This window comes from Saimiri boliviensis, chromosome 3, assembly GCF_048565385.1.
Source record: "Saimiri boliviensis isolate mSaiBol1 chromosome 3, mSaiBol1.pri, whole genome shotgun sequence".
Lineage (NCBI taxonomy): Eukaryota > Metazoa > Chordata > Mammalia > Primates > Cebidae > Saimiri > Saimiri boliviensis.
Genome location: NC_133451.1, coordinates 27,873,974 through 27,901,102, shown reverse-complemented (window position 1 = coordinate 27,901,102; position 27,129 = coordinate 27,873,974). Strand labels below are relative to the sequence as shown.

General features: G+C 34.3%; 1 pseudogene; it reads left to right on the top strand.

The window, feature by feature from the left end:
• The first annotated feature begins 12,357 nt into the window (after nucleotides 1-12,357).
• Nucleotides 12,358-21,124, top strand: LOC101053523 (mesoderm-specific transcript homolog protein pseudogene; annotated as a pseudogene).
• Nucleotides 21,125-27,129: the final 6,005 nt, after the last annotated feature.

Sequence of the window (27,129 nt, the reverse complement as noted above, 5' to 3'; positions counted from 1 at the left end):
CCAAGAATACTATTAACAGCCAATCTGTACCTCAGATATAAAAGATGAATAAATTTAGTCCTGTCCAAGCAAAGCTGGGAATCCTTACCAATAGGTATACTTTGCAAAAGAATGCTTAAGGGAGTTCTTCAAACCCAAACAAATGGAAAATGATTACTATAATGAACAAATATGAAAGCATAAAAATTACTGATATAGGTCAATATTTAGTTAAATCCAGAATATTCTAATACTGTGGTACATATTAATTTCATATTAATACATTTATCTAATATTGTTTTGAGACATGTCAAAATACCTAAATTGACAATAAGTTATTGAGCAATCTACATTATAAAAAGATACATAATGACATCAGAAATATAAATTATAGGATGATAGAAAGGTAAAAGGCTAGTGTTTTTATATGCGACAGCATTTAATTATCAGCTTATCATAGTCTTATAGTTATGATTTTTTTATGTAAGCCTCACAGAAACCACAATACAGGAAGCTACAGCAGGCATGCAAACATTGAAGATTAAGGAATTAAAGCACAGCAGTACAAAAATATCACAATACAAAGGCAGGCAAGAGATGAAGAAAGAAACAAATGAGCTACAAAACAACCAACATAAATAACAAAATATCAGTAGTCTTTATCAGTAAAAAACTGTAAATGAGGCCGGGCACGGTGGCTCAAGCCTGTAATCCCAGCACTTTGGGAGGCCGAGACGGGTGGATCACGAGGTCGAGAGATCGAGACCATCCTGGTCAACATGGTGAAACCCTGTCTCTACTAAAAATACAAAAAATTAGCTGGGCATGGTAGTGCATGCCTGTAATCCCAGCTACTCAGGAGGCTGAGGCAGGAGAATTGCTTGAACCCAGGAGGCGGAGGTTGCGGTGAGCCGAGATCGCACCACTGCACTCCAGCCTGGGTAACAAGAATGAAACTCCGTCTCAAAAAAAAAAAAAAAAAAAAAAAAAAAAAAAAAAAAAAAAAAACTGTAAATGAATTCAATTCACTAATTGAAAGCATACAATGGCAATTATTAAAAAGTCAAGAAACCAGTCGATGATGAGGTGGCAGAGAAATAGGAACACATTGACACTGTTTGTGGAAATGTAAATTAGCTTAACCATTGTGGAAGACAGTGCAGCGATTCCTTAAAGACCTAGCCCCAGAAATACCATTTGACCCAGCAATTCTATTACTGGGTATATACTCAAAGAAATATAAATGATTCTATTATAAAGATACATGCATGCGTACGTTCACTGCAGCATTATTTGCAATAGCAAACACAGGGAATCAACCCAAAAAACCATCAGTGATAGACTGGATAAAGAAAATGTGGGACATATGGACCACTGAATACTGTGCAGCCATAAAAATAAATAAATAAATAAATAAATAAATAAATAAAAAACAAGATCATGTCCTTTGCAGGACATGGATGGACTTGGAAGCCATTATTTTCAGCAAACTAAGACTGGAGCAGAAAACCAAACATCACGTGTTCTAACTTATAAGTGGGAGCAATGAGGAGAACACATGGACATACAGCGGTGAACAGCACACACTGGGGCCTATGAGAGGGTGGAAAGTGGGAGGAAGGAGAAGATCAGGAGAAATAACAAATGGATTCTAGGCTTAATACCTGGGTGATGACAAAATCTGTATAACAAATCCCTGTGACTCACATTTACCTATGTAACAAATCTGAGGTCAAGTTATCTGTCTGCCTCGGTCTCACAAAGTGCTGGGATTACAGGCATGAGCCACCGCACCTGGCCTGAAGTGGCTTATTCATAAGTCCTTCAGTAGCCTAATGACCCAATCAAACATTCAAGAGACACAGAGGAAATTCTTAGTAAGAGATAGCGAAGCTGGAGAGAAAGTAAAATAAGATAAAACACAATAAATAAGTTGTTGAGGCCGGGTGTGGTGGTTCATGCCTGTATTCCCAACACTTTGTGAGGCCGAGGGAGGGGGATCACTTAAGGTCAGGAGTTTGAGAACAGCGTGGCCAACACAGTGAAACTCCATCTCTATTAAAAATAAAAAAAATTAGCCAGGTATGATAAAAGTTAGCCATGGCTAATTAAAAAAAGAAAAAAAAAAATTAGCTATGGCAGGCAACTATAATCCTAGTTGCTCAGGGAGGCTGAAGCAGAAGAATCCCTTGAACACGGCAGGCGGAGGGTCCAGTGAGCTGAGATCATGCCACTGCACTTCAGCCTGGGTGACAGAGCCTGGGTGAAAGAGTGAGACTCCATCTCAAAAAAAAAAAAAAAAGAAACTTGTGAAAATTCCTTGCTAGAACAAAGAACCACTCTCTGTAAGCAGAAGGGATGCTCGCACCAAACGAAAAGACCAATCCAGGTTGGTAGATGGTCAAAGATTTACTTAAAGGGAACTTACAAAAGAATAAGTCTTTGGTGCCAGAAGATGAGGTAGATCTCTGGTCTTGGGGTACATGCCCGTCTAATCTTTCACACCATGAAAAGAAAAAGGAAAGGAAAGAAAAAGAGTCACCGAAAGCATATAAAGCCACCTGATTGCTTTCTTAAATCTATTTACCTTTATTTATTTATTTATATTGATACAGTTCTCACTCTTGTTGCCCAGGCTGGAATGCAGTGGCTTGATCTTGGCTTACTGCAACCTCCACTCCGGGGTTCAAGCAATTCTCCTGCCTCAACCTCCCGAGTAGCTGGGACAATAGGCAGGGCCACTACGCCTGGCTAACTTTTATATTTTTAGTACAGATGGGTTTTCGCCACATTGGCCAGGCCTCCCAAAGTGCTGGGATTACAGGCATGAGCCACTATGCCTGGACTAAAATTTATTTACTTTCTTCTTAAAGGATTGTTTGGGTTCCCTGCAATCTGGTCAACATTGCCAAGGGGGATGTTAACTGAAGCAGCATTTATTTTGTGCTGGTATGCTTCCTCATGTGTCTGTGTTCTACAACTCATTTTGTGATCACATACCCAGAATACATTTTCACAACATAATTGTTTTGTTTTCCATGTTCATGTTAATGGTTTTGTTTTGTTTTGTTTTGTTTTTATTTTTGTTTGTTTTTTTCCTAAGATGAAGTTTCACTCTTTTTGCCCAGGCCAGAGTGCAATGGTGCAAGCTTGGCTCACTGCAACTTCTGCTTCCCAGGCTCAAGTGATTCTTCTGCGTCAGCCTCCTGAGTAACTGGAATTACAAGCTTGTGCCACCACACTCAGCTAATTTTTGTAATTTTAGTAGAAAAGGAGTTTCACCATGTTGGCCAGGCTGGTCTCGACCTCCTGACCTCAGGTGATCCGCTCACCTCAATCTCCCAAAGTGCTGGGATTACAGGCATGAGCTACCATGCCCAGCCATGATCATTTTTTTAATTGCAAAAGGCAGTGAGTTTAAACACTTCTATATGTATGATTTGTTTGATTCTGTCAGAGATCTTATAGAAGAGATATATTTCATTCTATTTTTGCAGATGAAGGACTAGAAGTTCAGAGAAGCTAAAGTTTTTGAGAAGGTTAACATTTGTATATAGGTCTTCCAACATTAAGTTAAGGGCTTTTTCAGTCACCCTAAGGAGATTAATTTACTCTTAGTCAAAATTAAATGCAATGCAAGTTCCCAGAAGAGGAACATATCTACCTCTCTTCTACAGTAGGCTCACCTATAAAATGAAAATTTGGAGTAAGTATGATTTTCAAGGTTCATGGAATTTAAAAACCTCTATGAGTAACCTTTTCACTGCTTTTACAGAATAACTATCTTCTTCATCGACAACTTTTTCTGATAAGTAGCATATAAAAGCAATTTGTCATGTAAGTTTTCTGTTTATCTCTGCTCTAGCCATTAGACACTGACTTAGTTCCAAAGTCCAAATTATTTGATGATGGTAGTGGACTGGCAAGTTACTGTAGTCTACACAAATGCTAGCCAAGTTGGAGAAAGTCACAGAATTAATAGCAGAAATTCTATCACAACCAAGCCTCTTGACACTGAGATTAGTGATTTTTCATAACACCATGCTATTTATCTCATCTATCTATCTATCTATCTATCTATCTATCTATCTATCTATCTATCTATCTATCTCAACTCTATGTATTCCTGGTTAAGTTGCTTTCTTCTTCTCAAGATTTTTTACCCTTCTTTGATTGTGTGTGTGTGTGTGTGTGTGTGTGTGTGTGTGTGATTGTGTGTGATTTTATACCTTTCCCTAAATAGAAAATTGCCTATAGAATTAAAGTGCAGTTTGGAAAGACGAGATGTCAATTAGGATGAACATTCAGAAATGATGTATGATTGTCCTGAGTTGGAAGATTGTGCAGGATTATTTTTGCTTTCCTCTCATTGACTAAATAAGCTCCCTCTCAGCTTAAATCCCGGTTGTAACAATTAGCTCAAATAATTGTGCGCATAGCATTCCCATTGCATTGCAAGTTGTATTTCATATTTTACTTTTAGTATCACCTCCATTGTGGCTCATACATTACCATGAAAATGGATTTTGCTTATGTGTGAAATTAGACGATGTTTCCCAAAAAGGAAAAGCATTTTCCATAAGAAGTGAAGCTGGGAAATGGGAAAATGTTACCCAACATAGTCTTAAGCATTATATTATGCCCAGCAAAAGCTAAGAACTCAGTTACAAACTCTTCATTTTACAAGTGCTCTGCAAATGTCCTAATTTACTGCCATGACTTCAGCAAGAGATATTGGTTAAGTAATCCAGATATTCTAAAACATTAACAGTGTCAATATCTATAACCTAAATTTAACAAAAAAGCATTTTACTGTGTTCAATATATTTCACACTTTGAGAGGTAGAAATATGTTGCTATAAAAAAGTATCTAGGGTAATGAAAATTATGGTGTTTGGGGGTTTGTAAATTATTCAATGTTAAGCTCTTCTTACATTATTTACCCTAGCTAGCTTTATAACATAATCTATCTTGCTATATATCATTCCATCTTCAGTTTCAAAATAAGCTTTTAAACAATTTAGTAAGAAATGTGAACATTTAGAAGGGCTTTAATTTTCTAGTTTCTTAAATAAGAGTTATTTATTGTCTTTATTACTCCAACTTAAGAACTAATATGGGACTAGTAAATAATGTTGTTACAGTATACATTTACAACTTTGTTTTTTACATGTTAGCATAACGTATACATTTTACTAAATGCACAGAAATACTATATATATATATATATATAATATCATACGTGAACATTGTACATTACAGCAAATTTACAAATCAATGCTATACACCATACATTACATGTGCAACTCACATTATATTTAAACTGTATTAAATAAAATGTGCTAGTCTGAAATTTATCAAAAACTATGAAGTATCTGTTTGAAATATAATTAAGATGGCATAAGTTTATTGTTGGCATAAATGGAAATTCTTTTTAATTACTGATTTCTGTGAAGAAGCAATGAGTTAATTCTGTTCTGAATATTTAAACTCCCAATAATAAAGAACTGAAAGGCTGAGTAGAAAGCAACTCAGTCTTTCAGTTCTTCATTATTGGGAGTTTAAATTTCTCTTTTTATAAGAGGAACATTTAGTTTACTATCTTTTTAGATATAATTACCTTAGATTTTACACATAATTATTATTATTATTTCAGAAAATCTAAGAAAATATAAGTGAATTACATGCAAACATTTAATATTTTGCTTCAGAAACATGGTGTTTTAACAGGTAAGAGTTTCTTTCTTTTTGAAAAATGATTTTAAAATTTTCAACAGCCATGCTTGACTTGCTTTGTATTAGGTTCTAAGAAGATCTCCTTACTGTGTACTACACAAATGCAATAAGAGAAGTTTATTTATTTTCTGTAATTTTCATACTAAGTATACCACCACATTGACGTTAAAAAATCTAAGTATAGACAGTTGATTAGTGATTTCTTCCTTATTTTTACTACATATACCATTACCTTTCCTAACCATCGTTCCAGTCACGTGACAGAATTTATTCATCCATTCAACATATCTCTGTTGGAAATCTGTATTTCCCTAAATAGTTTCTCAGTAGCTCCAGGAAGTTCCTTTACTTCCTTACTCATTTCCATTCCCTTCCTAATCTAAAATCTTTAACTTGACCAACTGTTTTTTTTTTTTTTTTTTTTTTTTTTTTTTTGTCTACTCTCAAACATTTCCCCTTATTGTTTGGTGAATCACAAATCTTCCATGTTTGTTACCACTTACCTTTTTAATTCATTTCCTGACTAATCTAAATTTGATCTGAGTCACAGCATTTAGAGTGTGTAGTTTTGCTCCCATAAAATTCATTTTACATTAGTATATGTGCTAATTATTTACCCAAAGCTGGAATAAGAGTTACTTGAGGGAAAGGGTCATTATTTATTCCAGGTCTTCTTTCTTTTCCTTCTTAGGTAAGCACACATATTACACCTATATCAATTATATTTACTGATTCATGTTTTCTATCATCATGCTCACTGTTAGGACCCATATCATCTCACCAAGATTATTATAGAAGCCTTTCAATTGACAGCCCTGCTGATTCTCTTATACTTCCAGCAGATTCTCATTATACGTTCAAATCCCACCAATCCATGATCCTCATACGATTCTCTGGAGGACTCCAGTATAAAAGATAGCTCAAATCCCATTCACATAAGACTCTTCAAATTTCACAACTTCACTTATACATTGCTCTACAGTCTCTTCATTTTCTCCACAGGGACACTGGGAAATTCATTGTCTTCAGAACACATCTGGCTCTGTCATGGCTGTGTAAGTTTTTCATATTGCTTATTTAAAAAATATATATGTGTGTATATATATATATATATATATATATATGATGAAATAAGAAACAATAGTAACTAATTGTGATTTCTTACATTAAGTAGAGATCTATGTTGTTAAAATTTCTCTCTCATCCTCTTCCAGGATAAGACAATATTGTGGTCCTCAGTCATTCTGAGGTGCCCTATTATTTAGTGGTTACATACAATAATAATTTATTTCTCATTGCATTAAAATACCCAGGCTATATCAGAAATTCTCAAACTTTTTGATCTCACATCTTCTTCACATTTTTGAAGATTACTAAACATGTCAAATAAGTTTGGTTGATATCAGTTATACCTATTAATACTTACTATATTTGAAATTAGAACCAATTAAAAATAATTATGCATCAATTCATTTCAAATAAGAATAATAGACCAATTATATTTTACTATAAAACAATTTTTATAAATATTAACTGTAATTTTATAAAACGAAAATACACTGGAAGATGACATTATGTTACATTTTCAAATTTCTTTAGCATCAGGCTTCATAGAAGACGGGGGATTCTTATATCTGCTATTGCTCATAATACCTTGCTTTAGGTATGTTTATGAAGAAAGTCCACCCTCACACAGGGGTTACTTGGAAAAGGAACTCCTTAATAGCCTTTTTAGATAATTTTGAATATATTTCTTTGATGTTACACCAAAACTCGGTAAGTGGTTGTTTCTTAAAGGACAGTTACAACGTGGACTCTAAAGCCACATTAGACCCTGTTACATTCAAAGCTATTGGTCCGTTCCACACTTGGAAAATATTACTTGAGTATAATAATATATTATGCTTTGTTGATCTCAAAAATATTGATTAACTTAATTATACAGGTCTTTCTGATTATGATACAATTCATTATATAATATTAAAAAATGACTTGGTTTATATAACCATCCAAATGGTCAGAAGAATCTCTAGTGTTGGAAATTTTCCAAGATTATTGCAGTTGATAAAAGTTATCCAAAATTATGTTTTTAATTTGAAAACAAACTTTTTCTTTGGCAGAAAATAGTCATTGTTTCTTAAAGTAACTAACTCACTTGATACTCTTTTGAGACAGTATCTGCCAAATTTCCAACTCAGAATAACCATATTTTGGTTTTAGTCATTTTTTTTTTCAAATTGAAATGAGGCTTCATGACAAATGTGCCACTTAAGCTTACTTATGTAAGCTTACATATGTGCCACTCAATCACACACAAACTTTTCTTAAAGCCACCACTGACCTTATGTATGAGGCACAAGCACTCTATTTGTACTTCTCACTTTATCATATGAGCTATTAATGTTTGAAATGTAATATAATTAATAATTACCGCTTCATCAACATATTCTTAAGCGTAACTGGGATAATGATAATTTTACATGACAATAGGGTAGCAGTAAAGAATTCAACACTAGTAGTACAGTTTAGTACTGAGGAGAAAGTTTGGCCACCATTGCTTTTGTACTATCAGTTGAAATGTCAATTATTGAAAAATTGAAATAATAGCTTAGCATACTAATAAAAACATTTTTGCCTCCAAGAAGGATGTGGGGGTTTATTGACCATATCTGGAGAACTTCTACCTTATAGCTTAGTATAATTGATGTGTATAAAATTACATATAAATTCATATTTACTTGGCATCTTGATCCTCAATATGGGGGAGGAATCAATATATTCTGATTACCAGTACCTTACTCATGAGTTGAAAAAATTGAGTTCATGGAGAAAAAATAAATTCTTTAGGCTTAAAATATATGAAACTCAAATTTTTTAGTGAATTTTATGTTTATTTTGTATTAAAGCCTCCTCCTTAGTCAAGGTTATCCATATCTGTAAGTGGATAATCAAGGAAATCAATAATACCCTTGTTTTAGAAAAATTGCTTTATAAATAAGTATTAATTTGTTAAACTTTTAATTCTTAATTCACCGCTCCTCCTACATAATTAATTTCAAACATTTTCTGGCACTAGTATATTTCTGGGCTTCATAGTATGTTACATATAGATAATGAAGGTAAGAAATAGTGATCTCTGCAATAAGTCTCATAGTTTCTCAAAATAAAGATGATCAAAGAATATTAGGAGTAATAGAGGATTAAATTGTATTTTCTATCTCCTCTGTTGAGTTCTGTTACAACAGAAATGAGTCCAATTATTTATTCGTTCAGGAACTCATTCATTGTGGCCACTCATTGTGCTAGAAAAAGGACATAGTATTTAATAAAGAACAAAATTAAAGTAGATCCTGCCACCATGAGGCTTATAGGAATTCAGAGGAGCATATTTATAATTCATACACTATGCAAGTTACACATCAAAGCAAAAGCTACTAAAGGAACCAATAGGATCTATAAAAGAAAATTAAGGGTGAGACAGATTATAATTTGATTGAGGAACCATGAAGGCGTCTCTTTAAAAGTGACATATTTCAGAGTGTAAGACTGAATAGGAAGCAAATAGGTTAGAATCATGTAAGAGAGAATGACAGAAAGAAGGAATAACACATGTAAATACCTTAAGCAGGGGAGCATCTTGGCATTTGGACGGAACAAAAGATGACTGTGCTTGCTCTGGAATGCGTGAGAGCAAATGATCCTACCTTCTGTTGGAGAAGAAGGTGGGGAGCAGAAAAATGTACTCTGATGAGGATTATATTGTATCTTCAGTGGACAGTGAGTCAATGAAGGACTTTAAAGAAGATGAGAATATAATTCCATACTGATTTTCTTTCCCTTTGTTTTAAGTATTTTATGGGTAGGAAATGCATAAACCATAAATAGATTTACCAAGAGTAAGAACTAAATAAACATATCTTTTAACCTGAACCTATTGCCAGGTACTACTCCTCTGCCTGCTTCTTTTCTTAATCCTTCCCTTCTCCCAGGGTTGATCACTCTCCTTACACTCAGCCCTTTAGATTAGCTTTGACTCTTTGAAACTTTACATAATAAATCACATAGCGAATATTCTTGTGTCTGGCTTATTTTGTCCTATGTTACATTTCTGCCTGCAGCAGTGCTTGATTCAATTTATTTCTGTATAATATTCTGCATTCTGACCATAACATTTACTTCTTTATTCTATTACTAATGGACATGTGGGTACATCTGTGGTTGGCTGTAAAGCTAATGCATCCATCAACATTTTGCACAGTTTTTTGTTGTGTCAGTGCACATATTTCTGTTGAATATATACAGAGGAAAGAAACTGCTAAACCAAAGAGCCTATGTATATTTAAATTTAGTAATAATTAAACATTTTCCAAAGCTGGTTGTGCTCAATTCACCTCCACTAGCAGTATAAAGTAGAAAGAGAAATAAATCTGCTATGTGGAAACACACACACACACACACACACACACACACACACACGGACACACACACACACACACGGACATGCCTATTGGGATCTCGGCATTGGATGGAAAGAAAAAAAGAAACTCTCCTGAGAATTCATACTCACAAACTGGCCCTCATATGGATTTGCAGCTAGTGATCCAAAACTTTCAAGCTGAGAATTTATTTCTAAGTGATCCCATGTAAGTACCTTCAGGCACCAGGCAGAAGCAAATACAAGTACTCTCAAGAGAAATGCTTTTTTCAGCCAGGCCTTACAAAAATCTCATAGATAATATTCCAGGAGAAATAAAACCACAGTTAAAAAAAAATCACAAAACTACAATAAAAGAAACCATCATGAGCAAGAACTTACAGAAAGAAGAGTCAGAAAAGTTAGACTCCCAAAGAGTACAGATATTGGAGCTATAAGGTTTTTTTTTTAAAGTACATAGTGTTTTAGAAAAGTAAATAAAATAATTAAAATATAAATACTTAATACAATATATTATATGAGAATATACAAAAAAGAACCAATTAAATTATAAACTGCAATATAAAGATGGATCAATTTTCTAAATAGAATCACTGAAGCAAAACCACCATTCAATATAAAAAAGATAAGCAATGTAGATGATTGAGAATGTATAATATAAATCTGAACAGGTTTTCAGAAAGGCATGAAGAAGTGACAATATTCAAAGAGATAATGGCAGACAAATTTTCAAAACTGAAGAAGAACAATTCTTAGATTCAGAAAATCCAATCAATTGAGAAACCTAAACTTAGACATGTCACAGTGAATCTGCACAGAACAAGCAGCTAATGAAATATCTTTAAATTAAGAAAAATTGCCCATTAAAAAAACCATGATGAGACAAAAAAATCTTACTTCCCAATAGCTACAAGTGTTTGATGGAGGCAACGTCACTTCATATACAGTGTGTCACCCAGTGACTAGCTAGAATCATTATAAATGTGTATTCATCCCAAGCCATATAAATTGGTATTTAGCCATTAAGATTGGGCTTAATACAAATTTGGGCTTTAATAGTATTACACTGTTTAATACTTGGGCTTTAATGTACTATTAAACTGTTTAATACTATTAAGCTTGGGCTTAACACAAATACACATTTATAGTGTTTTGTTTTTGTTTTGTTACTACCAACAAACCCCCATTATGAAAACTTGAAATTTTGGATATACAATGGATAGAACGAAAAAAAAACTCAGAGAGAAAATTGCTTGACATGCAAACTAGGATTATGAGTGAAGATACTCATATTGATATATGTGTATATAAACATATTGATATATGTGTATATAAACAAGTATTTTCTGAATGAAACAAAAATAATATCACATTTGAGGAATGAATTACTTTCCTTCTGTTACTGTATTGAATTACAACAAACAGAGTGATTTTATAAAACAGGAATTTATTCTCTTATGCTTCTGGAGTTAGAAATTTAAAACCAAGTTGTCAACAGGGCCCAGAGCTCTCTGAAGGTTCTAGGGGAGTGTTTGTTTCATGCTTGTATTCAGCTTAGGGTATTGCTGGCAATCCGTGGCTTTCCCTGACTTGAAAATGCATCACTCAGGTCTCTGCTTCGTCATTGTTGTCTGTATCTCTTCTCATAAAGACACCAGCCATACTAATTTCAGGGCCCTCCTCACTCCAGTATAAACCCATTGTAACTTGACGATATCTGCAAAGACGCAATATCCAAATAAAATAATATTTACAAATAGTGAAATTTTTGAATTTAAACATATTTTTGGGAAGGCACAACCCACAGCAAAAGGTTTAAAAAAATTTAAAAATACTTACAAAGATGAGGGAGGCAGTGAATACTATTAAACTGTTCTTATGTCTTTTTTCAGTGTTCTGGAGAAGAAGAATAATACTAACTGTAGACTCTTTTATGTTAAACATACCTGATAGAAATATTATTTGTATATATTCATTATTTAATGGAAGATTAAAATCAATCTTTGGACATGTCTATGTTGCTGTAAGAATAGAAGAGTTGTTAGCAGAGTTCCAAAAGCAAAAGCCAACAAAAAATCTATAGATTTAAAAAAATATTTTCATGTGACAAAAATTAGAGTTCTGTTATGTTTTTATTTCTAGTATTTTAGAAGTAAGGAGCATCATTTTATAGTTGTGTCTCATATCAAGGTTCTTAAAGAAAGAAAATGAGGAGAATGAAAGAAAAATGACAGCCCATGGCAAAATAAACTACACATAAATCAAAATAAGATGAGTCTCCTTTCCATCTCTCTTTTTTCATGACGCAGCTACTGTCATTATACAGAGCAGATAGAAATTTAAGAAATACTTTTTCACAACAAATTTTTAATAAGAGATTTTTAACAAATCAGATTTCCAGAGGTCTGTTTCTATGAGCCTTGTATTAGAACAAGAAAAATGACTGTTTCACAGAATTGTTCTACGTAATGACATTTGTATCCATGGAATTTTGTATGTGATTCAAGAAATCAAACAAGTAAAAACTTGCTTTTTTATTTTTTAACTTGAACTCAACAACCTCTTTCATTTACCTAGCTTTACATAGCCAAGAATTAAACCCATTTGGACTCCAATAATAACCTGTCCTCTAACTTGAGACAGTTGGAGCAAGCTTATTTGCTGTTTTTACCTGCTAATTACCTATTTGCAGTAGAATTTTAAAATGCTACCCTGATCTATGTCCTTATTTCCTTATGTTAGATGCAATTCCCTGTTAGTTTGTTTAAATAGGTTATGCCTTTAACAGTAATTGTCTAGAAGTGACATTTGCTGTCTGTTGGGTCACTGTTACCCACACCAGTTATTCTAAATTTAGATCATGACAGGCGGTATGTGATACGAAACAAACATTCTATAAAGTTCAGGGACTATATTTCACATTTACCAGTTATCAAGGGACCAGACTAGAAAAGGCGTTATTTTGTAAAGTCTTCCTAAAACCATTTTCTCCTATGTATAGATAGATTTTCATGTGTACAAATGAGTTACTTTTGTCATATATTATTTGTGGTTGGTCTCATTCTTCCTGTCAGAAATGACAATATTTGTTCTGCAGATAGGTCAGGGAGGAAAACAGGCTCGATAAGGTTAGGTTTTTCTTTGTTAGCAATTAGAAGCTGCTTGATGCTTTAAGTGCCTGTAGATAAATAAAACTACTGTAATTGCAGAGCTATTTTTAGAATTCCACATCCACTGAGACATTTTGACCTGTAGCTATAAACTACTAGTCAGTACTTGAACTGTTCATGTCAGTTAATTAGAAAATGAATATGTAACTGAATAGATTAATTCAATAACCCACGCAAGCACAGCAATAATATCTCAGTACCTCAAAGCTCTATTTTCTTTTGTTTCTTTTTATTTTCTCTTTCGTGAATAACCACTCCATATGTTAATTTTCCAATATAAAGGCACCAATCAACATATTTGTCAGTTTCCCATTAATTGATTTTAATGAAGCATTTTATTCACAGTTCTTGAACAGAGTTTGTATGATGTTTATCTGTGAAGTCATTTATTCCCAAGCAGGGAGTGACTTGGATATTCATTCATTTATTTATGTGATCAAATATTGTTTTGAATATTTATTATATAGCATGTATGACAGGTAATATGAATGAAGTAGAGAACAGGATCACTGACACAGAAAGCTGAGGCTAGGCAGGGTCAATATGGACCATGCAGAAATGAGCATTGGCCGGGCATGGCGGCTCACGCCTGTAATCCCAGCACTTTGTGAGGCCAAGGCAGGTGGATCACCTGAGCTTGGGAGTTCCAGATCAGCCTGACCAATGTGGACAAACCCCATCTCTACCAAAAATACAAAATTAGCCGGGGGTGGTGGAGCATGCTTGTAATCCCAGCTACACGGGAGGGTGAGGTAGAATTGCTTGAACCCGGGAGATGGAGGTTGCGGTGAGCCAATATCACGCCATTGCACTCCAGCCAGGGCAACACGAGCTTAACTCCATCTCAGAAAAACAAACAACAACAACAACAGCAAATCCCTGAACATCAGGCATGTGGAATAATGATAGATTTTGATTTGTACTATTAGGGAAATTATAAATGCTGACGCGAAAGGAAATAACAAGTGAGTCTGCTATTATAAATCAGGTGGTCAGAAAAGGCATCCATATGAAAGTGGTTGCTAAAAAAATAATCTTGAGTCACTCATGCCAGAAAAGTGGACAGCAAAACTGAGGTGGTGAAATTTGAAAAATATACCCATCCCTCATGCATTCTCTCTGTTTAAACTGGCAAAATGCGTTTGCTGTAATTCTCCGAAAAAAGAACGTAGAGTTAGGTAAGATTAGAGAAGAGTCTGGGAACAGATAAATAGGGCTTGTTTAGCTACAAAAAGGATTTTTAATTTGAGTCTGCATAATGTAGAAAACAGTGGAATAACTTTAAGTCGGTGAATTACATACCCTAATTTACATTTTAAATATAGGCTATAGTTTACTACCTGAAGAATGGATTTTTTTTTTCTGGAAAAAGACAAATTGGGAAATCAGTTAATTAGTTAAATGTTATTTGTTAATTAGGATGATGATAATAGAGAGAGGAGAGGAGGGGAAACATGAGATTTTGTCTTCAGAAACTGGTTGAATAAAATGTCATTTCCTAAAATGAACATCTTGGGCAAGGGTGATATTGAGGGGGAAATTGTGACTTCTGTTTTAAATACACAGTTTGAGATACTTAAGACATATTTAAGTAGATGTGTCAAGCAAGCTGTTGTAAATTACATGTCTGGAGCTCACAAAACATGACTGGGCTAAAAAAAATGCATATTTGGAGATGTCATAGGTGGTGTTTAAAGTCATGGAGACTCATTAGATCTCTTAAACAGAGAAATTTCAAGGTTTAGATTACCTCAGTAATGGAGTCTGTGAAAGAAGGAGAATCTGATGAGAAAGAACAAACACAAGGCAGCTGTTACACAATGAAGCAGAGGAAGGGTTTCCAGAAAAATAAATGACCTATTTATTGGATATCACTGACACAGCAGTAAAATGAGAAACTAAAATCATCTAGAAGCTTTGACTTCATGGAGGACATTGGTAGTGTCAACAAGAGCAGAGTGTAGACAATCACTTGTTAGGTTTTGCATTACTGGGAGAGATTCATTCAGGGCAACAAACAGTAGACTTCCCTCACTTAACTCATATAAGAAAATACATACATGTCATTCAATCCTTTAGAATATCATGGCATGTCTCTTCCTAATGACACACATTGCAAAACAATTTGTTTGTATTGGTATTAAGTGATCTTCCCCTCAGAAAGGGAACTCTGACCAACAGAGGTGATCCTTCCAATTTACAATGCCCTTTCACACATTACATTCAGTCAGATTCTAGTTAGAAAGGGCTTTAATCTAATCATCCTGTTTACCATAAATAATTCCACTCAGAGTAATACCACACAAGATTATATTAGTTCTGTGGTTGATATTCCCAGACCACTTGGAAAAGTACTGATAATAGAAACAGGACAAAAATTGTTTTTTAAAAACCAACATCCACAGATAAATCAGTAGAAATTATTAACAGTTAAGATTTTTTTAAAATCAGTGATTATGTTTAAATGTAGTTTAATAACAGAAGACATATTTTTGGATTTCATGACAAGGTGTGATTAAAATTTTTTTAATTAATATATTATTTTACATGGGTATATTCAATCTATTTACAGGGTTTGTTGTTGTTGTTGTTTATTTGTTTGTTTTTTGAGTTGAAGTTTCACTCTTTTTGCCCAGGCTGGAGTGCAATGGTATGATCTTGGCTCACTGAAACTTCTGCCTCCCTGGTTCAAATGATTCTTCCGCCTCAGTATCCGAAGTAGCTGGGATTACAGGCATGTGCCACTATGTCCAACTAATTCTGTATTTTTACTAAAGACAGAGTTTCACCATGTTGTCTAGGCTGGTCTCGAACTCCGGATCTCAGGTGATCCACCCGCCTTAGCCTCCCAAAATGATGGGATTATAGGCATGAGATACCATGCCTGGCCATGGTTACATTCTACGTTTTTTTTGTTTTGTTTTGTTTTGCAAAGCCATTGTTGAAGTTAAGAGTCATGTTTGGCCCCGGGGAAGGATTATAAGAATTTCTAAATGTTGGAAGACACGGGGTTTCAAAGTAGAATTTATATTACCAAAACTTTAGTATATATTTAAATTGAATATTTACCTAAAAATCATTTAAAGGTTTATTTTGTTACATTTTCCTAAATGGAACCTATTTAAAAGCTAAAATTCTTTTTTCTTAGGTATCCAAATAGTTTTTTTCCCAATTTTATTGAGGTATAATTGACAAATAAAAATTATATATATATTCAATGTGTACTGTGATGGTTTAATATGCGTAAACATTGTGAAATAATTATCAGAATGAAATTAATTAACACTTCCAATATCATACATAGTTACCATTTGTGTCTGTGTATATAAGTGTGTGTGTGTGTGTGTGTGTGTGTGTGTGGGTGTGGGTGTGTGTGTGTATGGTAAGGGTACTGAAGATCTATTCTCTTAACAGATTTCAAGTAACAATACAAGATTATTAACTGTAGTCATCATGTTCTTAGATTTACAGAACTTACTCATCTTAAAATCAAATGTCTATACCCTTTGGACTATCTCCCATTTCCCCTATCGGAGGGCCCCTGACAACCACCATTCTACTCTCTGGTTCTATGAGTTCGACATTTTTTAGATTCCAAAGTAAGGGACATTATACAGCATTTGTTTTTCTGTATCTGACTTATTTTGCGTTGCATAGTGTTCCCCAGATTCATCTTTTCTGTCACAATTGCAAAATTTCCTTGTTTTTAATGGCTGAATAGTCATGCATATTGTGTATGTACTTCAGTTTCTTCATGTGCTCAACCATTGACAGACACTGAAGTTGTTTCCGTATCTTAATTATCATAGATAATACTGCAATGACTATGTGAATGCAGCCAGCTCTCTGAGGTAATGATTTTGTTTTCTTCCTATATATACACCTTGATATCTTAGAAGCGAAACTGCTGAATGCATGGTAGTTCTATTATTAGTTTTTTGGTTTCTGGAGACTGCTTATCGATGACCCACATGTAATCTAAATCTCGGTGTTCCCAGTTGCTTTTTAAAGTCATGCTAGTCATGTAATAGATGATTAACAAATATTCTCTTAAAATTTAAATGATAGTCTCTCAGAAATTGGTAAACCTACTCATTTAGAACATTTTCTTTTATTTTTCTCTCCCTTTCTTTCCTTTTTTTTGATGAGGATTTTGACCATTATGTAACATTGCTAAACCAAAATTTTTTTAAAAAGCTTATATTATGTTAATCTCCCCTCAAAATTAATTATGTGCTTTATTTCCATGATTAAACTTAAACTCAAGGAAGGAGAGTACTTAAGTTCACCTGCTTGTTAAGTGATCCTGTCTGCTCAAGAACCTAAGATTTCAACATATACATAAATGTTGCACAAGTGATATCCAATGGTTATATTTAGCATCATACTGCTTGAATTGCATTTTATGCCATGATGTCTTGATGCACTAATTAATCTTAGCTAGTAGTGCTGCAAAAGTAGTTACTTATTTAAAGAAAAGTTAAGAGATATGGTGAAGGCTCAAAAATTACTTGTATCTGAGATTTTAATATATTTTTCTGATTATTTATTTTCTACTCTTCCTACTAAATTCTGACTTTTGAAAAATATGTATGTTTACGGAGCATTACAAAATCACATTATTGGAAACGTGTTCATGTTAATTACCACCTAAAAACACAAAATTACGAAGGCATCGGGTACTTTAAAAACTCAGCTTGATGTATGAGCTAATACTAAAACATAAGTAGTTTCATTTACATACATTATTAATACATAAATATTAATAAATAATTTATTAATATATAACAAATAGTCATTAATGGCATTTAAAGTAAGGCTTAAATGTCTCAGAAATAAAATATGGTCTACCTTGAAGGAAAAAGGTGCACTTGAAATGAATGTTCTTCTCTTGGTTAAATGGTTCTATAAATATCATCTGTTCAAGCTGGCTGTGTATTATTTAAAATACACTGGACTCCTTAGATTCATGCCCAAGTCTGCTGTTTATTGAATCTAAAGTGAAGTCATTCTAATTCTCTGAATTGAGCTTCTCCTTTTTAAAATTAGGGAATTTAATAACTCAATTCACAGTATTGTGAGCATTGTTTTTTTTTTTAAAAAAAAAAAAAAAAGTCTAAAACATCACACTAAAAGAAGCTTTTATGAGTCTTCTAAAGTATGAAAACTGAGTTACCCTATAACCCTAACATAAACCTAAACTTGGTAATTTTTACATTGACAATCACATTGTTCAATCTGCTTGAGTCTATCAGACTAACAGCTGTACCTATTTTCATTTTTCCATCTCTAGAGTGAATTTGGCTTCCAAAGAACTGCCCCACTTCTGAGCATTATTATCCCATCTTGAAGAATCTATAATCTACTGAATTTGGAGAACACGCTCATCTCTGTACTGTGTAATGCCTCGTAGGCATATATGGCATAAAGAAGAGGCAGCATGGTGTAATGAAAACGGTACTAGGGGAGAAATCAGCAAAATAAATTCAAGTTTTAGATCTTTCACTAGTTAGCGTGGGACCTTGAGGCAGACTAATGGTGTTGAGCATCATGATGAATGGTATAATATAAACTATTTCTGATGATAACCCACCATTGCCCCATAGAAGAGATCTGTGGCAGGTTATTTATTGTACTTGAAATATTGCTTTTTTTTAAATCCACAAATTAATCCCTCCTAACCATGAAGTCATTAACTGTGATAATATAAATAATTAATCTAATATAATACTAAGGAGATATTTATGCCAATCAAATGTTTTCCTACTTTTTCTTGCTTTTCCTTTTTCCTTTCTTCCTCCCTCCCTAACTTATTCCCTCCCTAATTTATTTTCTTTTCCTTTGATGCTATTTGTAAAATTAGTATATCAAACTGTTAGATCCCTGTTCAATGACTCCATAATAAACTAGGAATGTATACTGAGACCTTATTACTCCAATCATCTCTGAGATTTTACATAATCATGTCATGAGTGTTGTCGTAGCCTCTGTTTTGAAATAAATATAATCTCTTTTGCTTTGGTATCTGAAACAATCTAAAGGAGCTAAAATAATGAACTTGAAAATTTGGCACTTTTCCTTTACCTAGAGGAGATCAAAAATACTGAGATGAACAGTTTTGGTCAGATTCCCAGATAAGAAACCTGATTCAAAAAGGTCAAAAGGAAATTAGAGAAGTCTAATATTATAACAACAAAGCCCTTCTCCAGGACTTCCTTTTTGCTAAGGTTACAGGCAGAAAATAGGTAGTTAACAAGTCAAGCTGAAGAATACCATTATCCTCATTATCGTTTCTACCAATTAAAATTATCAAAGTATATGAAATGCAAAGCAAAATTTCTTCTTGATTTTCTTTGCGACTCTGAGCCAGATTTTCTCCATCTAAAACGTCCTGCAAATAAATGAGTCAGTTTTCAGAAGCTAGATGAACTCTCATAGCTTTAAGATAGTGTTCTTAACACCTTGAATATAGAAGAATTATACAACTAAAGGGGTCATTAGTTTCTTGAATACGTAAAATCTATATTGTAATTTTCAGGAAATAGGTGTTATAGCTGAAATGTCTGATTGTGAATTGCAGCTCAGCTACTTACTGCCTGTCATCTTGCCAAACCATTTATGCTTCTATGCATCAGTTCTATCCATTATAAAATAAGAAAATAATCACACCACCTGCTTTTATTACAAGAAGTCTGAATTAGGTCATACACAGATAAAGCACATAAGACAAAACTGAGAAAACACTTGATATAAAATAATTTTTAAAACTGAATTATTGTGCAACCGGTTCCCGCATACACGGAGTCCTGTAGCCCAGATCTTACCCTAATCAGGACGAGGTGGTGGTGGGGTTCAGGTGGGGCTGCTGGCTGGGCCCCTGCTTGCTTCACACCTGCACATACCACCCCCTCAGGTCTCCCCTACCCTTCACTCACAGAAGTCTTCAGGCAAGTTTTTCACTTACAAGGGACTGCGTATTTTCTACCAAGCTTTTGTGGGTTTGGTTGAAGTCCAGAGATAGCTGTGCTTTTACACGGCTTTCCAACATTTAGCTATGATTTGTATGATATATGGGAAAGTCTGATTTGAGGTTTCATGAAGTGAGTGCCTTTGATTACTTCGGCTTTGGCTTCAGTGACAAATGGAGACCACATCACTGTTCCATATTTGAGCAGGCCAGCTCACAGAAGGGCTTTGGGGCTTCTGGGGACCCAGAACCGCAGGATCAACCTTTTGTCTCATGACTATAGAGATATTGTTGCTCAGGTGCTTCTCTACAGATACAAGCAGAATCTATCTGGTTAGTTTACCATAAAGAGTCCCTGTCTCATGGAGGTATCTTTCCTGAGACTCACTGTCCACTTCTTCTCCAAAACCTACACAAAGACGGAGGCGTGCTGTCACCCATCATCATTCAGCTGATGAACTATGTATTCTCCCCAGGTCTCACCCCAGTCTTTGGTCTGTATACTCGCCGGCTGAGAGTGTGCTGTGGGACACGTGGACAGGGAGCCCTAACAATGACAGGAACTTAGTCATCGGTAGTCTCTTACAGTACATCAATCAGAGGAAGAAGTTCAGAAGGCGCTGGGTGGGAGCTCTTGCCTCCATAACTATCTCCATTCATTTTAGCTATGGGCCATTGGAACCTGTAAATCCCTAGCCAGAGTTTTTGGAGCTGTACAGGAAAATGCTGCCACCGTCCACAGTGTCGATTCTAGATGACCACATTAGCCACTATACACAGCTAGAGGATACCATTGGCTTCTTCAATGCATAGATGGGCCTCATCAACTCCTTCTGAGTTGGAAAGAGTAGCTTCTCTGTATTGCCTCTCCACTCCCTTATCTGTTGTGTATTCCGTTTAGGAGCAAATGCCCAAAGAGGTCCCGGCATTCAAACACTATTCTCTAACAAAGTCCACTTTACTCAAATTGGTGAACAGTATATAGGAAAAAGCCAGCAGGAACTCTGACTAAGGTTGACATAATAGTCAACTTCCCATTACGTTGACATCTGATCAAATATATGGACTGGGCTTTGTTTTGTTTTTTTGTTACTAGGAAATTCTGAAGAGCATTACTATTTACCAATGCAGAAAGATGTTCTTTTTCATAAATGAGTTTTTGATATTTTGGACTTCTCTGAAGTATTTTGAAGCGCTAATTTCTGGCCCAACCCCAACAGGAATTCTTCAGTAAGAATGAGGAAGGGGTCCCTGTCCCTGTTCTTGAATGGCTTTATGGGCACATGCTTTTTAAAAGTTCTTTAAGCCACAGAGCTGAGTCCTCTGTGTCATACCTTTGGATTTAGTTACATCGGTTGTTTTTAATTATAAAAATTTTGTTAAAATAGATATTGCTTTAAATAATACAGTATTCTAAGTATGATTTAAGACTGTGATATATGTACACATTATATATATTCTATAAGGATACTAAACCAGCACGCCTTTACTCTCCCAGAGTAGTGAACCTACTTTAACATGTTTGATTTCTGAATAAATTGAACTAAATCCAAACTATTTACAGAATTTTCCAAAATCACAGGACATTAAGGACCAATCACATCTGTGCCAGATATTCATTGTTATTAGCTGGGAAGACCAATTCTAACAGCAAATAAGTCTTAGAAGCACATCTCTCTTGAGCTATCGTAATGAAGAAGGGATTGTTGTGTAGCCAAGTCACCATGCTGAATGTGCGTTTATTCCTTTATGATGACTGCTTAGCTCCCCATTTCCTGTCCCAGAGAGACTTTCCAATGTAGCTCAGTAATTCCTGTACTTTGCAGACAGGAAAGTTTCAGAAACTTTAAGAACAAATTCTGGCCGGGCGCGGTGGTTCAAGCCTGTAATCCCAGCACTTTGGGAGGCCGAGGCAGGTGGATCACGAGGTCAAGAGATCGAGACCATCCTGGTCAACATGGTGAAACCCCGTCTCTACTAAAAAAATACAAAAAATTAGCTGGGCATGGTGGCGTGTGCCTGTGATCCCAGCTACTCAGGAGGCTGAGGCAGGAGAATTGCCTGAACCTAGGAGGCGGAGGTTGCGGTGAGCCGAGATTGCGCCATTGAACTCCAGCCTGGGTAACAAGAGCGAAACTCTGTCTCAAAAAAAAAAAAAAAAAAAAAAAAAAAAAAAAAGACCTATGAGCAAATGGTACTGGATTATTATTATTATTTTTTGAAGCTAGATTTCATTATCTTAGTCAAAGCAGTATTATTGATTATTTAAAATTTGTGGGTTTTTTTTTTTTAATTAGCAGCTTTAGGTATAACAACTTTGAAACTTGAATAAGTGTTTATTTTCTATTAATAAAAATGAATTTTGTTAAAAAATGAATTATTGGCTCTTTATTTAATCAAAAAATGAAATCCCAGACAGGATAGGTGATTTGCTGAAAGTCACACAACTACTTAGTGGTCTTTTAATTATTATATGTAAGTCACAATTCAGGGCTCTTTACTGATAATTAATTGATAAAAAGACATTGAACAAATAAATCTTTGTCATTATGGTATTGTATTAAAAACAGCAAGGCGTAGTACACACTGGGGTCTGTTGGGGAGAAATAGGGGAGCAACAGCAGGAGGTGGGGAGCTGGGGAGCGATAGCATGGGGAGAAATGCCAGATACAAGTGAAGGGGAGGAAGGCAGCAAATCGCACTGCCGTGTGTGTACCTATGCAACAATCTTGCATGTTCTTCACATGAACCCCAAAACCTAAAATGCAATTAAAAAAAAAACAGCAAGGCTGCTTAAATGTTTCTGATTTCAAAGTTTATGTAGTTGTTTATTTACAAATTATCAAAGTTAAATTATGTTACAGAATCAAATTATGATTTTTGCTTAAGGAATACAATAATGAACATCACATGTAGTCTGTTAGGCATCAGTATCAGAATCTCCTTGGGTGCTTTGTAGAAATGTCTTTTCTTAGAGAACTCTCACATACATTCTGAGACAGAATGTTTCTTTTGGAACTAATTATTTCCATAATTTACCTACTATCAGAAATCCTCATTCTTATGAATGCCTGATTTTTCCTGTTCTAATTTTCAAATGCAAAGTTATAGACACGAGTTAAAATTCTGGTACCACTACACGGGAATTAAAGAATGTTGGTCAAATTTATCTCCTTTTCTCATTTGTGAAAAAGAGACAATGTAAGTGTCTTACTCATGGAGTTACTGCAGAATGAAATGAGTTAATACATAGAAAGAGTTTGGCACTTCATAAATAATAGAATGTAGAGTTTGGAAGGGACTCTGCAGGTGATTTAGACATATTTTGACTCTCATAGATGCAAATCACAATTAATTGTGATGTCTCTAAAGACAGCATCAGATTCATGCCTCTTTCTATGTCAAAAATGTAGAAAAAGGAAGTTCAGAAGTCTGTTAATAGTATATAGATTTTCCAATATTCATTCTATTCTGTTTTCATCCTCAGATAAAATCCCTAGGGCTGTAATTTCTCTAGATTTCTGAAATTAAGGCAGATTACCCTCATTCAGTACAAGCACCAAAAAAATTTTTTTTTGATGTAAATTTTCCTTTCTGTATATGTATTTTCCAGTGGATGGTCAATAGAAAATAAATTTTATAAGACGCTTCATACTCAAAATGCCACATCCTCTACACAGTTTCAGAAATATACCATTCATATTAAAAGCTACAATCAATCCTATAGAAAAAAATACTTCATTTGCTTCTTTAACTCAGTATTTCTGAAAATTTCTTGATAGAGAAACATTTTTTACTGCATAACACCTAACAAAAGATTTTAGCATAAGTGATTATCTTTGGTCACTGTTTTGTTCATATGATGTTTAAAAGCTATTCTCTGTTCCTCAGTCTTTTTTGTATTTGGAAAAGGTGACAATAAAGTTGTGATCTAGTGCAGAAGCATGTCTATCTTCAAATCCTAATGCTTCACTTAGTAGCTAAGTAATCTTAGGCAAGTTAATCCAAATTTCTAGACCTCCATTTTTCAAATCTGCAAAATGGAGCTAATATTCACTTTGAAATATTTTTGTGAGTATCTTATTCCATTATATACATAGTTACTCCAGTCTAGGAGTTATAAAAATGGCCTATTAATTTCCTTCTGTGTTGATCCCATTGTTGCCTGGAATCACGGCAGCAACATAAAACATCCTAATTTTTGTGTTCATGATAGTTTCAAATCACCCCTTCATCTTTAAGTAATTTCACTTATCAAATACAATAGACTTTGTCTGACTGGGAGAATGAGACAGGCCATTCATAATCAGTCAGAGGAAGAGAGAGATTAAGTAATGAAGTATTAACATCCAAAACTCTTAGTCCAACAGGGGTCCTTTCCCCGTAATATCCCTGTATTTGTCACTGCTTTCTCTTCTTCTGTGGCTGCTATCAATGTCTGCTGAATTCTATGTCAAGTGTTACAAGGAAATGAAAGCCAAGGTCAGAAAAAAAAACTTGCATTTTGTATATGGTTTTTCTTTTGAAGCAAAATGTGGGCTGGTTAGACATTATCTTCCCATTATCACTTTTCTATGCTGACTGCTGACTGTGCTCAGCTGGCAAAAAGCAGTGGTAATTGGATGAAAATATTCTAACCCTCACAGTAATTTAAAAAAAAAAAAAGTAGTGAAAGCAGCTTCCTACTGAAGGTTCTATTGTGAGTTAAGGCAAGATGTCACCAGGAACAACAAAGCAAAAATGGGACCTTTCAAATTGATTGATCAGTATTTCAGCCCCCACTCACTGGTCTTCTGACTTGGAATGAGCCACACTAATTCACAGCCTACTCTCCAAAGGCAAAATCCCGTGTTGTGACCTTCAGTAGCACTTCTAGCCTGGATTTCACATCTTATACCTGTAATATTTTAAGTGTGCTTCATCCTGAAGGACTATCTTTCTAATACTATGTGAAAAGTTTATGACCAAAGACAGTTTGACAAGACTTCTTCTAGGACCTCATGCAGAAGAAAAACCTTCGTAAGCAAGATGCCCCCAATGCATGGTTCTCAGCTTTTCTATCTCATTTTTTCCCTCTCTCTGCATGTGATAACATATTAACAATAGACACGTTTTGAGAACAGATTCATATTTACCAAGGTCATCAAAGTCATTTTTTCCATTGCATCAGTTGAGAATGAGATACATAAACTGTTAAATATCTTAAATAATTAAACTTACAGTTGTCAGGAGTAAATGGGAAGACAGACTATTACATGGAAATTGATAAGTGCAGAATCAGAGCTTATACAGACAGAAAGCGCATTGTATCTAACTTGTCAGTCATTGCACACCTTAAGTGAATTATTAAAATTTTTTACTTTTAATTTATACATAATAATTATATATATTTATGGGATACAGAATAATGATTAAATCATTATAGGTAGCATACTTATTGCCTCAAGTACTTCTCATTTGTTTGCAATGAGAACATTCAAAATTCTCTCTTCTAGCGATTTTTGAAGGGTACAATACATTATTGTTGACTATTCCCTCTACTTTTTAAGAGAATACCAGAAATTATCCCTCCTATCTAATGGTGACTTTCTACCCTTTTGACAAACCTCTTCTTATATTCTTCCCTGACTACTCCACTCAGCCTTGGCTAACCACTTTTTTACTGTTCACTTCTATGAGATCAGCTCTTTCAGATTCCACATATGAGTGTGATCATGTGGTATATGTCTTCTGTGCTTGGCTTATTTAACTTAATATCATGTCTTCTAGGTTCATCAATGTTGTTGCAGGTGATAGGGCTTCAGTTACTAAGGCTAACTACAATTCCATTGTGTGTGTGTATATATATATATATATATATATATATATATATATATATATACATTCATTTTATAAATCCATTCATTGATGGACATATATATATATATATATATATATATATATATATACATTCATTTTATAAATCCATTCATTGATGGACACATATGATTATCTTATGTATGGTGAATAATGCTGCAATAAACATGAAAGTGCAGATTCTTTTCAACATACTGATGTCATGACTTTTGAATGTACAGCCAAAAGTGAGATTGTTGGGACACATAGTACTTCTATTTTTAAATTTTGTGAAACCTCCATGCTGATTTTTATAGTGAAGGTACTAATTTATATTCTACAAGAGTGTATAAAAGTTCTTCTTTCTCCACATCTCCACAAAGATTTGTTATTGTTTTCTTTTTTATAATAACCATTCTGACTGGGGTGAGGTAATATTTCCAACTGGGATGAGGTGATTTTGATTTGCACTTCCCCGATGATTAATAATGCTGAGCAATTTTTTTCAGACACTCGTTGGCCATTTGTATGTATTTTTCTGCAAAATGTTTATTCCCTTCTTTTGTCCATTTTTAAACTGGATTGTTATTTTGCTATTGATTTGAGTTTCTTTATATTCTGAATATTAACCATTAGTCAGATACATAGTTTATGAAAATTTTCTCCCATTCTGTAAGTTGTTTCTTCAGTCTTGATGATTTCCTATGCTGTTCAGAGGCTTTTTAGTTTGATATAATTCTACCTGTCTTATTTTGCTTTCATTGGCTGTACTTTTGATGTTTGATTCAATCACTTTGCCCAGTCAAATATCATGAAGTTTCTCCTATTTTTTCTTTTAGTAAGTTTAAAGTTTCAAGACTTACATTTAAGTTTTTCATCCATTTTGAATAGATTTTTATAATTGGTGAAGGATAAGTATCTATTTCTATTCTTCTCCATGTGGAAATCCAGTTTCCCTGTGTATTGAAGAGACTGTCCTTTTTCTAATGTGTGTTCTTGGGGATTTT